This window comes from Anabrus simplex, chromosome 10 (assembly GCF_040414725.1).
Source record: "Anabrus simplex isolate iqAnaSimp1 chromosome 10, ASM4041472v1, whole genome shotgun sequence".
Taxonomy (NCBI): domain Eukaryota; kingdom Metazoa; phylum Arthropoda; class Insecta; order Orthoptera; family Tettigoniidae; genus Anabrus; species Anabrus simplex.
Window position 1 is genome coordinate 6,910,915 of NC_090274.1, and position 17,453 is coordinate 6,928,367.

Here is a 17,453-nt window from a genome sequence, read left to right on the forward strand (position 1 = left end):
CATTTGAAAAATAAAGGTAATTATCCACATCAAAAATTATTTAAAATGGTGGGGCATTTCATAGTCTACAGATTTTTACATGTAAGGAGTAGTGTAAGAGAAAATTGAAAAATCTTTGAGTTTTTCCTATAAACCTGCTGTCTATTTGGTGATTTTTAAATATTCGTATCAAAACCTGCTTAACAAGTAGGCTATAAATATGAAGTTTGGTTGAGATCTGTTAAGCAGTTTACCAGTGATGCTGAGGCAGGCACGAAAGCTAAAAGCTATTGATATGATTTCGAGTTGATCTAAAATTGATAAATATATCCAAATATGGGAAAATAAATTACGCTAAACAGCGGACCCCCTAAAACTTTGTGAGATAAAGAAACCTGTTCTTTCAGGGATAGAATGGTGGGGTGTGAAAGTATCTGTTAACTGGAGGTTAAATTTACTCATGGGTGTACATTCTTTGAATCTGAAATGAATGTTCCTAGAGAGCTGGTCTTAGTAGAGGCCACTTGTATACAATTACTTTAACCCTAAACGTTTTGCTTATGACATGACATTGATATTCTAGTGATAGAACATTGCAGGCATTCATGTAATCAGTCATATCATAAGTCTTTCACTGATGCTTCATGTAGTGTACAGGATTGAGGACAGATGTTTTCATAACTCATTCCTCACTGCCTGGAAACTTACTTGAGCACAGAGCAGGTACAAAGTCAGCTGTTCTTCCAAACTTCCCCCTGTAGTTTCAGTTGCTGTGAAATATTTCAAAACTCTTAGGGATGACAGGATTACGAAACAAATTTTCTGTTGGAGCAGTAATCTATTTCCATAACAATTGCATCGTGTGGGGATAAACTTGGTATTGAGTTCTCAATGAATAAATTTAGTAGAACTTGTTTAGAATGTATCCTGGCAAGTGAACATCTCTCTGTATTATCAAGCACAGCAGTGGACATTTCTAATTTCGTTATGTGATATTCCTGACCTTGATACTGTGGGCTTGAATCCTGAAATTTAACCTTTCTTTACCGTGAACTTCAGCAGGAAAAGGAAACTCGGATGACTTGGTGTAGTGCTTGGTGGCAGATGGAGCTGTGAGCAGCATAGAATTGTAATTCTCTTGTGCTTTGCTTCTTGTATTTACATGGAGTAGACTATATTTTTTAAACTTTTTAAACATGTTTTTATATGGTAATACTTAAAACTGAATGGGGTTTTAGTGTTTAACATGAAAATCTATGACAGTTTTTTCAAAGTGTTGGTCTGAGTTTAGTACCTACTTACATAAATGGGTAAAATAGTTTTCTGAGAATTTGTCCTCAAGAGTTATTACTTCACCAATTACAGAGTAAATTACAATAACAGTAGTGACAGCACTTACTACTACTACTACTACATATTTAAAACACTTGGCTGATGTTTGTTACATTAATTTTGAGAGCACGGCTGAACCGATTGACACCGTAAAGCATTCTGACGAAGGCTCTGGGCTTGGTAGATTTGCAGAGTATCTTTAAAAGCATAAACATTTCCTTGACTTATATTTTTAAATTATTGAAGAAGTATGTAACATTGTGATTGGCTAATATGCTCATGTGCTGGAGAGCCTAAGCCCGCCTGAACCGTGATAGCGTGGAGCAGCAGGTACAGTGCCCAGGTGTTGAACAATGCAGATTATCTTCAACATTCCTCTAAATGAGAATTCGGTGTCTGGTTTAAAATAAAGTTCGAAAGCAGCTGGCAATATTAGATTAGCGCGGCTCAGTATGGGATAAAGCCCCAATGGCAAATAGTCATTCATTAATGTGTGAGAATCGTCTTCTAAAATATCATAGGTAACGACATTCCATTCCTTCCAGTGGGAAAATATTCTTGGGAGAGATTCCATAAATGTTATTCTGTTTTGCCACGTGCTTATCGCCAAACAATTATTTTATAAACCGAACCCCGTGGTGTAACGGCCCCGAAAGATCATGGCTTATAAAGCGACCTTGGAATTACTGGATTGCCTCCACATACTGTGTTCTTATTCTTAAAATTGGAGCCATAGTCATGCTCCTTAAAAATGGGAAAGTTTCCCAACGGCTCCTAAATGCAACCAGATTAGGGTCTAATTCTAAAGAGTTTATACAAAAATTTAGATTTTGGGAAAACATAAGTGAAGATAAAGCTGGACATAGAGCTCTGATCCCTAGAATTGTCTTAACAGTATCCAATTTCTTTGAAGAGATATAAATTTCAAATCCTGACTTTAAGTCTGATCTTCGAGGATCGAATTCAGGACAACCCCGCGTACATGGCGTTTGTAGATCTAGAAAGTGCATTTGATAATGTTGATTGGACCAAGCTATTTAAGATTCTGAAGGTGATTGGGATCAGATACTGAGAACGAAGAATTATCTACAATCTGTATAAAAATCAGTCTGCAGAGATAAGAATCGAAGGCTTTGAAAAAGCAGCAGAAATCCAGAAAGGAGTGAGGCAAGGCTGCAGTTTGTCCCCCCTCCTTTTCAATGTTTACATACAACAGGCAGTAAAGGAAATCGGAAGAATTTGAAAAGGGAATCACAATCCAATTAGAGGAAATCAAAACCTTGAGATTTGCCATGATATTTTGTCTGTAACTGCAGAAGATCTCTAAGTTGCTGAATGAAGTGCAGCCGAATGAAGGCTGGTGATGTAGGAAATATTAGATTAGGAAATGAAGTCTTAAAGGAGGTAGATGATTATTGTTACTTGGGTAGTAAAATAACTAACGATGGCAGGACATAAAATGCAGACTAGCACAAGCGAGGAAGGGCTTTCTTAAGAAAAGAAAAATGCTCACTTCGAACATTGATATAGAAATTAGAATGAAGTTGTGGAAGACTTTCGTGTGGAGCGTGGCATTGTATGGACGATAACCAGTTCAGAAAGAAAGAGAATAGAAGCTTTTGAAATGTGGTGTTACAGTAGAATGTTGAAGGTGAGATGGATAGATAGAATCACAAATGAAGATATACCTGAATTGAATTGATGAGGAGATAGATTTGGCTAAATTTAGAGCACATCTTAAGACACCCAGGACTAGTTCAGTTGGTTTTTGAAGTGTAGGTGGTAAGAACAGTAGGGGTAGACCAAGGTATGAATGACAAGCAGATTAGAGCAGATGTAGGATCCAATAGTTAATGTAGAAATGAGAAGGTTAGCACAGGATAGGGTGGCATGGAGGGTTGCATCAAACCAGTCTATGGACTGATGACTCACACACACAAATTTCAAATTTGCTTGGCATTTTGTTTGCGATCGAGGGACGTGTAGGTCTCTTTGTGCCATAGCCAGTTAAATTTGCAATGCCAAGAGCAATATTTAAAAAAAGTTATAATAGTGCCAAGAGGTACAAGGAATGCACAGAGCAAGGGGTAATGTAGCTATCAGCTTGCATTCAGGGGATAGTGGCACTGTTGGCAGCCTGGAAGATGGTTTTACATTTTTACACAAGGGCTGTAGCTTATGGCCAGTCACTTCCTTGCCATTTCTATCTCAACATAAGACTTCAAGTGACTTGAAGAAAATTGTGAAACAAAGTACAAGGAATGTCTTATAGGTCATCCTTCAGTGAATATTTACCCCATTGACCATCTTGTCTTGATGCGTTTCAACTAGCAGTAGTAATGACTAGGAAACATACTATATACACACACACACACACAAACACGTACAGAAGAAAAGAATATGAAAACAGCAAAGTGTTTATACATTTGAACTATCAGATAGAGAAAAGGTAATAGAACTTTGTTACCAAAAGTGCAGAACAGGATACAAGGAACTGTCTAACCCGTCAATAAAATTTTTACGAATTACAGTAGCTGACGAGTGTACTACATACACCATCCCACGAATTTCATTCAGGGATCTTCAGGCCTGCATAAACTAAGGGTTCCTATATGATTCAGTTCTGTACCTGGGTAACTGAAAAGTGAGAGTTAAAATCTATATAGGTTAATATAGAGAAATAATAAAACCAGAATGTCCATCTTCGACAACCAGTCCACTGAACTTGGTGTCAATTCATGCAGAGTCCGTAAACCGTCCTTGAATGCTGACAGTGGACAGCTCTCAGCATGAAGGAATGTCTGCTTCTCAGCATCATGCTCACACGCAGCACTTCCACAATATTTTTCATCATATATATTGGCACCTGCCGTGGCCTGTTCTGAAATGGTTGAGTTTTGACCACTCATGTTGAAGATCAAAACCTGGCACTTTCTTTGTTGGGTCTTCAATCAGAAAGGCGTTAGTGGGTGGACATTGTTCCCATTGCTGTCTCCATTCTGCTGTTACACTGAATTTTTCATGGGAGTGTAGATCAGTCCAGAGTGGATTCTGGGATTTTTTCCTCATCACAGGTGGATCTTGTAAGGTGTTGAACAAGAGTTCCTGTGTGCTAAGGTCTTCTTGAGCAACTTTGTTTGCTGCTTTTCTCCTAAGATCTGGAGGAGCAATGTTTGCTAAAACAGGCAGCCACTGAGGAGTGGACCTCACTGTACCAATTGAGCTGTGCATCAATCTTGCTCGAATGTATACTGTTTTCCCACAGGAGCACAGTACTTGCTAGCAGAGTATGCTAGAGAAAGTGAGGCATTGTGAAGAGTGTTTGCATATGCACCCCAGATCTACTTTGTTTAGCTTCTTTGAACTTAAAATTACACATAACATTAATTTCTATTAAGTCCATATATAATTCCATATTTCAATAAAAATAACTAAATATATGTGTACATATTTCAATAATTATTAGTACATATAAATCCATTCCCTGCTCATTAGTGTATCTGACAGACTGGACCATTTTGTTGGTCAACAATGTGAAGACTCCATTGTACAGGAGAGCCTTTTCAGTGTTTTTGTGATGCATGAAAAATTATGCTGAATGTAACATAAGTCATTTCTCACGCTTTTATCGCAGACAACTGTTTTTGCGGCTTCAATTGAGGCTGCAGCTTCAGAGTCCATGGCATGCAGAACATTCTTAAGTCTATATATTCAAGATACTATTCAGCCACTTGCAGCCGCGTACCGCACCTAGTTAGAATCGGCTTAGGCGGCAATGGAATCTCTGGGCACATTTCTTTCAAAAGATGAACTGTTCTGTGGGCTTTGAGAAAAACTTTTTTCACTGAGGAAATTAAATCTACTTTGGGGTAACTGCATCTTACCACTTCTGCCACACGATGAAAGGCATGTGCTACACGTTAAATGAGTCGTCTTAGGATATACAACACATAATGCTTCTCCGGCTTTTATCATATAAGGTGCGGCATCGCTAATAAAAAGTAACACTTTATTATACTTAACCAAGGTAGTTAAAAGTAAAAGGTATGGATCATGCGCAGGTCTCCCCACTACACTTGGCCGTCGGCGACGTCATCGTGAACCCTTGGCGCCTTGTCTTCTGTACGAGGTAATCCGCAGCTGTGAGTTATTCTGTTTTAGCAACAAGTTAGGGATAAGAGAACTTCATTGACATTTTACCATCACCTCAGAAAAGGCATTCCACTTCCCTATTAAGATTAGAGTAATAATAGATCAAATACAGTGTGAATCAAGCAGCGTTTCGGAAGTATTTCGATCTGTATAAAAGATTGTAACAATGCTAAGACTGTGATCGCAGTGGAATGGCCATTCATGTTCATGTTCTCTACACCTATGACAATAACAATGGGGCTCTAGAATAATTGTTACAGGCACGAACATTAAAGCTTGATGACTGCAGGAAGCATGTCCGTTGGTACAAACAATTTTAGGAAACTACAGTATATATGCTGTCAATAACACACACAGTACAATAAATGTCCTCCAAGTGCCAAGAACTGACAAATGGCACGTTAACATTAGATAGGATACATAAATTAATGAGCCTGTATATTAACATTCTTAGCACTAGTTTCATATACAACATAATAAACTGCCCTTCATAAAAAATTGACAGGTGTGTCATACATAAAGAATAATGCTGATGATATTCTTTAAAACGTATTTTCAAATACTCTTATCCATAGCATCAATGGGATTTCTTTGCTTTTCTTTCTTTATCAGTATTGTATTAACTGAAATCGTCTCTTGAATGTCTTACTTGTGTTTAAAGCGTAGATTTGTATAAATGAACGGCTTCTCCGGAAGCAACTTCCCAACTCATAGATTTCGGGAATTTCTTCAAGATATCCGTAAGGTTTGTGATTATGTTAGAACCCTCTTTCGGTTCTTTCCTGTGGTAAAATTTGAACTCGCCAAGCTCAATAGATGCAGTCGCTTAAGTGCGGCCAGTATCCAGTATTCGGGAGATAGTAGGTTCGAACCCCACTGTCGGCAGCCCTGAAAATGGTTTTCCGTGGTTTCCCATTTTCACACCAGGCAAATGCTGGGGCTGTACCTTAAGGCCACGGTCGCTTCCTTCCCACTCCTAGCCCTTTCCAGTCCGATCGTCACCATAAGACCTATCTGTGTCGGTGCGACGTAAAGCAACTAGCAAAAAAAAACTTTCCATCTGCACTACCGTGGTGTAACATCTCTCTGTAGGCTGCATCAAACTGTCTGTAGATGTCTTTGAAATCTAATTTCCACCCCTTGTAGGTTGACCTTTTTTCTCTCCATAATCACTTTTTATATTGAGGTTCTTCTTTACCCTAAAAGCTACATAGCCAGTGAAGTCTTCAAACTGTTCATAACGATCCTTGGTTTCGCGACTGTCCTCGAGCTGTTCCACTAGCTCTTCAAGGGCTTTAATGAGCCCTTGCTCATCCTCCGGTAAAGAATAGGATATTGTAGGCTCAATGCTGGCCTTAGACTGGCACACGGTATCAGTTTTGATTGACTTTATCAGTAGCATATAACACATTTGGACGTAATGTTTCATAATCTTCCAGAGAACAGTTGGCATTTCTTATCGCCTCGGAAGCATTGAGGCTGAAAAACGATTTCACCCTTTGCATTACAGCTGTCGGAAGAGAATGGTCATAAAATCTTCCGAACCCTCGAAGCTGAGAAAGCTGCCTCTGTGGATCAGTGGTAGTGTCGGCCTCCGGGTCCCAAGATAGCACGTTCAAACCCGGCGGAGGTAGTCGGATTTTTGAAGGGCGGAATAAAGTCCATTTGACACTCCATGTCGTACGATGTCAGCATGTAAAAGATCTCTGGTGACACGTTTGGTGTTTACCCGCCAAAATTCATTAAATCTCGGCCATAGACGCCCAAGAGTTTCGGTTTACTAGGTCTGCCATCTAGTGGGCCTAGAGTAAAACGGAACAACGAAATTGACGAGCAGACAGCCAGATGGCATCAAATTGAAATGTCTGCACATGGTAGCTGAGGCCATATTATGTTATTATTATTAATGATGTCTTTACTGCCACCATTTATTTACGTCAGTGGCTTTAGGGAATATATGAAAGTATGTTTTGTACCTTCGCGTGCCTATGATTTGTACAACCTGCAATACCACAACAATCCTTACTAAAACGTATACACTATTACTGCTGCTTTTTATGTTTTATCATATAAAATACACACAGTTTCTTATACACGACAGGTATGTTACTGTCGTGTATTTTAGCTCCTAGCTTCTGCGTGCAGAGATTCTTGTTCAAACTCTCTACCTCATTCAGGGCAGCTTCAACGCGAGGGTCCTGCGTGACGTCACAGCTCTGCTTTGCTACTGCGCAGCCCTCCCGTGATCCCTACCTTGTATTCTACGTACCTTGATACTCAACGTCCTATGGTCAGAGGATACCCATAGCCTTATTGAACAGTTTTGCTATAGTTTTATCACACGGTTGTAGAACATCACAGTGTAAGAGAATCCGTTTACAATAATCTTCGCTAAACCAATGATTACGTTGCCAGTTAGCCTGCCTTTGTTTTCTCATCAATAGAAACCCAAATTGGACAGTCTTTAATCTCTTGCCTTATCTTCTAAACAGTTCCATTGTATATGGCTGAACAGTTTTTTCTGAACGTCGACTCATCTGCAATGGATCGTTTAGTATATTTCTCAAGGAATTCCCTGAAGCACTGATTATTCAGTTTGAAGAGAGGTATGTCAGCAGAGATGAGAGCATGGCAGAGATCGGTGTTGAACTCGGACGTTACACTGGAAGTTGCCGGTTGTCAGAAACAGTCTCTGCTTGCGATCTAGTTTCTTAGCCTGGCGGGACATTGTATGGGGACAGTTGCGACATCTACTCAAAGCCTGGTGTTTACTGGTTGAAATGTGCTGTTGCACAAGGACATTGTATGGGGACAGTTGCGAGACGCTGTCCCTAGACTAAATCTGATACGTCCAGCGTTTCAGTATTTATAAAATGTGACCAGTATTTTAAAGAATATTTAACACATACAACTCAATTTTGTAATTTCTCTTTAATTCTTTTGTAAATACTGGCACGTCTGAATTTGGTAATGCTAGTGTGTTAGGCTCTTTGTAATCTTCTTTGATGGACAGAGCACGATAGCTGCAGTTGCTTAAATGCGGCCAGTATCCAGTATTTGAAAGACAGTGGGTTCAAACCCCACTGTCAACTGCCTTGAGGATGGTTTTCTGTGGATTTCCATTTTGACACCTGGCAAATGTTGGGGCTGTAGCTTAATAAAGGCCACGGCCCCTTCCTTCCCACTCCTAGCCCTTTCCTGTCCCATCGTCACCATAAGACCTATCTGTGTTGGTGTTACATAAAGGCACATCCCAGTTGGACTTCTCCCATTCTCTATATCTTGGACCTGCTTGCTGTCCGCTGTTCGGAACTTCTCATTAATCATATCCACGTACTTCTAATTTCCTCGTCCTGGAGATTTTCTACCCTTATTCGTTTGCAGACAGATTTCACATTCTCTATCCTAGGCCTAGATATACTTAGTTCCCTACAGATGAGATAGTGGTCTGTATCATCAAAAAATTGCCAGAAAACACATTCCTAACAGATCATTAAAGTATGAAGGCTTTCACGGCTGGTGTCAATATAATAAAAATCTTCCAGGCTATTATGCCGTAGTCCACTCCTCTCGCTTCTTCCAGACGTTTAGACAACTGCTGCGGTCGCCAGCGGGATACAGGAGAGCGCATCTACACGACTCCACAGAAGATAACTACCGCAGCAGTAGTCGAAGCGTCTGGAAAAAGCGAGAGGAGTGGACCACGGCATAATAGCCTGCAAGATTTTTATTATATTCCTAACAGACTTTGAATTCAGGAAGTCTTAAGATAGTCTATTATGGATCTGGTACCCCTAGCCTGCCATGTGTAGTGGTAAATAGCCTTATACTTGAGGAATGTATTTGTAACTACTATACCCATACTAGCACCAAGTCCAGCAAACTCTTCCCATTCCCATTAGCTTCCATATCTTCCCCACATTTACCAATCACCCTTTTGTATCCTTCAGTTCTATTCCCAACTCGCATTGAAATCGCCCATTAGCACTATTCTATCCTTGCTGTTGACCCTGACCATGTCACTCAATGCTTCATAAAACTTGTCAACTTCATCCTCATCTGCACCCTCACTGGGTAACTACACTGGGACAGTTTCATCCTAATTCTCCAACTGCCAAATCTACCCAAATCATTCTCATTTACGTGCCTAACAGAAACTGTTCCGTGCAATGGTATTCCTTATAAACAGTCCTACCCCAGACTCTGCCCTTCCCTTTTTAACACCTGTCAACTACACTTTATAATCTCTCTTCCTTGTTATCTCCCCTTACTTGAATATCACTGAAATCCTAGCACATCCAGATGCATCCTCTTTGCTGACTAAGGCCGATCTACTTTTTCTTCCATAAGCCATAGTTTGCCATCAAATTCCAGTTTGTTCACAAAGTTGTTTCCAAGGAGACCTTTGCCTGGCAAATGGGAGTGGGACTCAGTTACTCCCATAGGTCCAAGATTTGCTTAAAATGTTCTCAGCTTGGTAAATTCATGAAGCAGGATGCTGCCCTACTTAGTCTGAGGATCTCTCCTCTTAACAGGTTAGGGACCACTGGTGGATTGTATAGTCCTAGGCGCCCACAAGGAGGGCCACGACTCATATGTCCGAGATGCTAGTTTCCATTCCATAGCAACTGGTATCCAGACTCTCAGGACCACTTATTACGCCACTCAGCCGTTGCCCATGGTTCACGAACTAGGACGTGACTACAGTAACCCGCACCATGAACCATCATATTAATATTTATATTGAAATTTATTTTTATGGTGCAAAATGTAGAAAGAACATAAACAATCTGCATCTCTCTTCAGAATGAAAATTTCTAATTATATTTTCAGTAAATTTGTGGGCTATATTCATAGAGTAACATTTAATGATGGCACAGATTTTATAGCCTAAAATCAATTTTTTATTTTGCAAATGCTCGTTTTTATAATAGTTGTAATTTATTGTACGCTGTTTCAAAACCCGTGTATGCTGTTTAAATTTCTCGAAGTTCACTTTTATTTTGGAGGGGGTTTGAATCCCCCTGGGTATAGCACATCATGTACATTCTTATTTTCCTACCGCTTTGTCTACACGTATGGGGTCGTGGGTGCGAACTGTCGATCATATGGATTTGGTCCTCTTTTACGGCCGGATGCCCTTCCTGGTGCCAACCCTATATGGAGGGATGTAATTACTATTGCGTATTTCTGTGGCGGTTGGTAGTGTTGTGTGAATATGAAGAGGAGAGTGTTCGGACGGACACAAACACCCAGTCCCCGAGCCGGAAGAATTAATCAAAAGCAATTAAAATCCCCGACCTGGTTGTGAATCGAACCTGGGACCCTCTGAACCGAAGGCCAGTATGCTGACAATTCAGCCAACGAGTTGGACATCTTGTACATTCTCTCTACTTTTCATAGGAATTTCTGTTCCATAGCAGGTTCCTCACATTCTGGTAGAACATACTTCCCCTTCTACTGATTTCCTCATCCAACCTTGCATCTTGCATTGTTATTTCCCTAAAGTATTCAACAGCCTCAAGATTTTGTCCCCTGATTCCAAGGATTCCTCTTCCACTGTTTTGCTTTTCTCCACACTGATTTTCATACCATATTTCTCAATATTGTCATCAAAGCCTCTAGTTGGATTTGCACTTCTATATTGTTGACTCTCCAGATCTGTTGTGATGTGGAAGGTTAATATGAATAAAATATAAACAGTGACGTGCAGTTAATATAAATGAAAACTGTGACGAGGGAGGTTATATCAATTAAAACTGTAGCGTGCACATAAGAGAATTAAATTAATGCACTGACTAAATGGGTGAACAGAAATGTTACCCAGTACCAGAATCAGGTTAGGTCAAGAATAGCACACACAGTACACTTAGACAACATAAAACACTAGTGTCATAACAGCCCAAGGCAAAATACCAGGAAAAAGAAAATGTGCAAGAACAAAGATAAGTTACCTCAAAGGGGTAAATGAGTGGAGAGCGAGCTTATCACTGTTTCTGGATCCTCATGTATTCCACTACTCTTTTCTCCATTTCTCACATTCAGGAGTTTATTAAAATCTTTGGGCCTGTTACATTTCCACTCTTTTCCTTCCCTTGTGTAGATGTTTTCTTTTTATCAATCCACACATCATTTTCCTACTCTAGTGTGAATTTCCCCCAACATTTTTTCTTTTCCTAATTTACAACTTTTTAAATTACTTTTGATTTCCTGATATTTAATCTTCCTTCTTTCCTATCTATTCCATTCTTGCCATGCTTTCTTTTAACATCCTTCACCTTTGTTTCACCAAGGTGTCTCCTTTTCCTTCACTCTCACTGAAGTTCTGCCACAAAACTCAGCAAGCTTTGTAAATTTGGCCCATTCTTCTACATTTTCTACAGTATTCCTGATAAGAGGGATGTACCAGTTTCAATTCCTCCTCCTTGGTTGGACTGAAGAAAACTTAATTTTATTTTTTTCTCTTCAGGGTGTTGATATAAGATTTTTGTCCCTAAACTACTTAGTTACTTAGTAATCACTTTTCTTCATTTGCAAAAATGGTATAATATATAAACAATTTTAAAATCTCATGTGATAGCTGATGTGAAACACTCATAGAAACCATCTTTAAAAAATTCCAATTCTTTGAGAAATTCACTGGATGACTGCAACAGATTTATTTCTGTTGCTTTCTGAAAACCCACTGAAGTTTGCAAAGTGAGACTTAATTTGACAACACTACATTTGAGCTTGGGCCACAGAAGGCCCATGAGCCTGGCTCACTGAGATCAGGCCTGTGTTTGGGCAAGTCTTTCTCAGGCTTACATGTATTAGACCCAATCCAGGCTCAATGAACTCTTCCAGCTGGTACCAGACAGTGCTGTTACGCTAATTTGGGTTTTGACCTTTGACGGTTAACTCCTTCCGGTCTAACTGGCCAAAATTATGGTAAGGGTCCCAGTTGAGGGTGATTTTTGTTTCCAAGAGGAAGAACTAGGTAATCATCCTCTCTGAAAGAAATAAAGTGGAAAAGAAATTTGAAAGAAAACAAAATTATTTAAATAAAGGAATTTTGAAATTAATTTCATAATAAAATTTCTGTATTGAGCTGAAAGTTAACTGATTGAAAGGAACACTTCAAATGTGTATATACTCTTGATTAATCCATTGACACACACATAAAGTGGATGACTATCAGCAGTAGTTGCATCAGCTAATTATGAGTTTGAGTCTCTAACTTAGGCCAGAGAGATTGGTGCATTCTGTGAGGATGTGGGCCATGGTCAAGTTGGCACCACAAGAACACACTGGGGAGGGCTTCCTTATTTGGAAGATAAGTGTAGATCTTCTAAGGTAGAGGCCCAGAGCAAGATGGATACTAACAAGAACAGTGTAAGATGAGTGGAATAAGGTTACTCAGGAGAGGCAGTGGCAGTATAAACATGCCAACCTGGCAGGGGCTGGTCAGGGGGAAATGAAAATGATTGAGTGTTAAGTGGGTCAAATTCCACTGCCTCATTCTTGAAACTGTTCTAGATTTCTTATTCTACTCTGGAACATATTGAAGTTCTTATAAATGGTTTGTTCTTCAGTACTTGTAGTTTGTATTTGATGAAGCCTTGCTCTTTAGTTAATCTTCCAGCTTCTACTCTGTCAATTTCCTCCCTTGTTTAATGTTGCAACCTTAGCTTAGGTGTTCCCAGTTGTAAGCCAACCAGCAAGGGGAACCAATGTCAAGTGCTAACTGGGGAATTATAGACTTCAGCAATACTGGTGCAGGATTCAAGTATGGTATATTGAAGATACTAAGTTTCTTTAATGTGGTGCTGATGTTGTTGGTACCTGCTGTGGGTGGGGGATGTAGATGAATACACCCATGGTATCCCCTGTGTGTTGCAAGAGGTGACTAAAAGGGGTGCCAAGGTATGATTGAATCAGAACTATGAAACTACTTGTGATTAGTGCCATCATGTGGGGAATGCCATGGGTTTATTTGCAAGTATTACCACTGTTAGGTATACAATAGGTTTGTGATTAGTAGCAGCAGAGAGTTCACTGGGTTTACAATACCTGCGAGAATATGGGTTTATGTTGTCTGTAATTAGTACCATTGTGAGAAATGCCACAGGTCTGGGCATTGCCTGTGATTAGTATACCTAGGTGAACACCATGGTTGTGTGTTGCCCATGAGTGGTGCCATTATGTGAGGAACATGGTGACTACTTTTGATTAGTACTGCAACACGAGAAATACCATGGTTCTACTTTACTAGTGAGAAGTATCATTGTGAGGGGCTGTTGACCTGGACTTTGGACCCCTTTAGACAACAAGCATTATTAAGGACTATTTTGGAAGCAGCCCCTTTGTCAGTATATATTATTTTAACCTCTTACAGTCCTGAGGAGAAATGTGGGTGATTTTTTTTTTTAATGGAACATTAATGTTCTGTAGTCTACTGGGTCAATGGTAAACAGTTCAATAAAAATGTAATCATTTTCATTTTGCTGGAAGTGTATCCCCATGATACATTGGGATGCAAACACATTTATGTTTCTGTTAACATTTTTATATTTCACTTCACTGTTGTAATACTCAACCAATACCTCCAGGTAATTACTTATGATTAGGGCTTGGATGTTGAAGACCTAAAAATAGCCCAAATAAGCAAGCAAATATGACCTCAAAAATGAGGAAATATGACCTCAAAAGTGATGAAATATGATGTAAAAATGACAATATGACCCAAAAATGATTAATCAAAATATGGGCAGTTTAAAATAATTACCAATTGGAATGGTAATGTCTCTGATATATAACTAAATTCTTTATTCTTTCATTAATAGTTTTCTGAATATACATGTGCAGCAATTATTCAGTCTATTACCCTTGATTCACTTATCAGACTTTTGTGAACTAAGTTTGCTAAGATTATCAGATCACACAACATTGTAAAAGTCCATGTTTGCACCCTGCATTGGTGGTTTGAAATATGAGAACTATTTAAAAAATTATTTTGGAATGTTTAAGTCCAGATTTCATTAACATTATTCAAATCTGTAAGTTTAAACTGAACACCAAGAAATGAATTAAATAGATGTCTTTCAGTACATTATGTAGGGTGTCAGCCTATAGCCTATAATACAAACTCTCATACCTTTTTCATCTTCTCTGTGGGTGGAATTGAAGTGCATGACAAGATTAATCTTCTAAGCATCAGGTGCAAAAGACCTCTGATTATCACTTAACACATTCTTGTAAGAGAAGCTCCTTTCTACATCACAAGATGTTATTGGTGCATATTTAAATTATGTTAAATCACTGCTGTCCAGTATGCACTTGTCTTGAAGTGTACTGGTACCTTCTTCTCTAAGAACATCATTTATCTTGCACACACAGTGAAAACCATCATTTTGAAGTTTGTTTTACACTGTCACAAACTATTCCATGTGATTGTTATACTCAACACTTCTCACAATGTCAATACTTGCATGAATTTCTAAGCCAGCAGATTCTAAACAAGTAATTGCACTTGATATATTTCCAAAGTTTGACTTAATATATGCCAAACTATCTGACAAACTGTTGGAAAACAATTCCTGGGCAATCTTGATAGAAGAGGCATCATCTTTGAAGCTGTTAACTGTTTTTTATAGTGGAGTAGTTTACACAATAATACGTGGCAGCATCGAGCCATGTCCCCCACCTAGTAAGAACTGGCTGTGGAGGGAGTGGTGTTGAAGGAGCTAACTCCTTGAAAGTTGCAATCTGCAATGATGCTTTCAAAAATTTTTTTGACATTAGACATTAATTTATCAACTTCAGGAAAATGTCCATGAATTTCTTCTGCCACCCTATGCAGAGCATGTGCAAGGCAAGTAATGTGAATCATTCTTGGATAAAATAGCTTGAGGCCTTCAGCAGCTTACTCCATGTACGGAGCAGCATCGGTAACAAACAGAATGTTTTCCTGCTTAATTTCATCCTTCCACAAAATTTTTAGTGCATTATCAAAAAGAATTGCAATTGTTGAATGATTTGCATTCTCTAAAACTTCTGAGGTTAGTAGACAAATATCCCCAGGGCGATCAGCATGGAGTGTTCCAATAATTACATTCCCTACATATCTGCCTGCAGTGTCAGTTGTTTCATCAATAGACATCCAAATCTTAGTCTGCTACACTGTGTTGTATTTGATTTAGAGTATCTTCATAGCAATGTGATAGTTTTTTTGCAGTATTGATTCTGTAGGAACAGATTTTTTAGTGTATTTCTCCAGAAAATTCTTGAAATGAGTTGTTCACCTTGTTTAGAGAATGTTTACAGACATCTCACAAAGTTCCTTTGAAAAATCTGAACATCTGTCCATTGCTGAAAATGTAACAGCCTTATCGAATATCAATTGCTGCCTCTTCTTATCGACATGTTGTTTGACATTGTTGCTGTGTTACAATGTTGTTGCACATTAAAATGTTTTTCAGCTGTGACTCACTTCACAACTTGCAAAATAGAACTAAACTGTCTGTACAGAAATATTCTTCTCCAAATTCCTTAACAAAGCTTTGTAATGTAACACTAGTAGAAGACTTTTCCTTAGGCATACTGGAGTGTGTGCTGGGATATGATTTACTGTAAACTAATGCTTGTGTAAGTGAAAGGAGGTTGAGGTTCTAATATCTGAACTAAGACAAGTGAGTGATTACCAGAAGTAATTAGCTCACTGCTGGGATGAGATTTTCTGGATTATTTCTCTCTACCTGGGAGACTGGGTTGCTGAGTACAGCGGGTTGGTTATTCCACTATTTGACTTGTATCAACAGTGTGATACCGAGAAGCAGTTTTGTAAACACTAGTTCGCACTTGGTAAGTTGAAGATGATTTTGCACACCTACAGCTGTCGTCAAACTGCCGAAATGACGTTTCTACTAAAATAGCTCAAAATATGACCTTATGACAAAAAATAGCCAAAATATGCATTTATGACAAATTAAAATCACTTAATTGTGATGATAATCACCTGATTTGCACTGAAATCCAATCAGACAAGAAAACAGACAAAGAAAAAATGACTTCCTAAATATCTGAGCCCTACTTATGATAAACATTATAAATGAAATCTTTGCTCCATGTGTCAGATTTACTGGCATGTAAAAGAACTATGGGACAAAATTGACACCTTGGTGTCTCCAAAAACTCAGTTGTTAGTGGGATGTAAAGCCAATAACATTGTGTAATGTAGTAATAAATAAGGAAAATCATGCATGTATCAAAAAATAATTTGGATGACATTAAATGATTACTCTCCCCAGATTCAGGTGATCTGGGATGGGTGTAATTCATTCTAGGTCTTTCTGCTAGACCTTGGAGGGTTAATAGTGGTTTCACTGGGTAATGGGGTTTGCCACATCCCATGACATGTAGGGTGATTAGATGGCCTATTTTATCTGGATGTCCTTTTCAGACCATTGTCTGGGTGGATTATTTAAAAAAACATAAATGTCTTTCTTTTGTAGTGTATATGCTTATTTTGGGCTAATCTGTTTTATGACAAGTATTCTTCATTAAATGATGGCATCAATACTGTATTGATATATAGATGTGATTATTCTATACTTGTCTTATATTGTGATAACTCTATTTACCACTGTATACTGTGTGCCTCTCAGCAATACCCAGTCAGAAAAGTGTTGATGTGTGACAGGAGGTAACTGGGATTTGAATGAAGCCTTGCTGGTGCTGAAAAATGTATTCTGAATTTGTAAGCTATCTAAATCCTTCAAAGTTGATGTAAAATCTTTTGATAAGATCTGTAATTTCAGTTACTGAAGGAGAATAGTAATGACTCTGATCTACCTTGTAGTCAGAAATGGGCAAAGTATTTCAATTCACTAGTCAGCTGATTGTAGTTCAGAGTTATTAAAACTTTCAGAATGTTTTTTCTATACAATGCCACAATGCAAATGTAGAAAGACTATTTTGATTCATCTTGGCATAATGAACTGATTGGAACT

General features: G+C 38.7%; 1 protein-coding gene across 1 annotated transcript in view; it reads left to right on the plus strand.

The window, feature by feature from the left end:
- Nucleotides 1-17,453, plus strand: part of LOC136882239 (uncharacterized) — a 34,449-nt gene that overhangs the window by 15,355 nt on the left and 1,641 nt on the right. The gene's annotated exons all lie outside the window — the stretch shown is intronic.